Consider the following 818-nt stretch of genomic DNA (forward strand, 5'->3'; position numbering starts at 1 on the left):
AAAGAGAGAGAGAGAGAGTACATTCATTTTTTAATATAAATATATATATGAAAAAGTATATATATAAATACTTATAAATAGATAGTTATATATCTAATATTAAGAAATACTTGTTTAGATCTTAAGTGATCCCCGTCGTCGTGGTCCCGCGATGCGACTGCACACTCTTCGAGAGCTGAAGTAAACTCTACCTATAGTAAAGCAAAAACGAAAACGAAAAAAAAGAAGACAAAGAGAAAAAAAAAAATGTTTTATGCGTTTATCTGATGGCGCGGTGCACGTTCGGCGAGCTTCTTCCGTACGCCGGAAATACCGCAGAGCATCCGAAAATCACACGGCAAGCGTGATTTTTCCCCGCGTATATTCACATTGATTGGTCCGAGTCGATCCTTATCGCGATCGAGCGTTGCCTTCCGGGCAAAGCTAAAAGAAAATCTCGCGTTGAACCGCAAACGCACATAATCGAATTCGCCAATTAAATAGACTTATGTAAAGCCGAGCGAGATTGACGCGAATCACTTCGATTTCTTGACTCGGCACGATACTTGTCGCCAGACGACAGTATCAACGACCGAGGTGGATGTCGCTTGACATCTACGGATCCTTTTCTTGTTCGACTCACGCTGCACTGCTATTGTACGTACCATTTTCATCCCTTCGCGCGGATGAAATCTATCGAGAAAGTTTCCTTTTCCGGGGTAAGCGTGAGGCTCGCGGCGTGCGCCGCGAATACGTGGTTACCAATTTTTGTTTTAAGTTGAAAGATTAAGTTTACGTTACGTAATTATTGCTGTATATGGGGAGGGGGGGAGGGAGGG

This window comes from Trachymyrmex septentrionalis, unplaced genomic scaffold (genome assembly GCF_001594115.1).
Source record: "Trachymyrmex septentrionalis isolate Tsep2-gDNA-1 unplaced genomic scaffold, Tsep1.0 scaffold81, whole genome shotgun sequence".
Lineage (NCBI taxonomy): Eukaryota > Metazoa > Arthropoda > Insecta > Hymenoptera > Formicidae > Trachymyrmex > Trachymyrmex septentrionalis.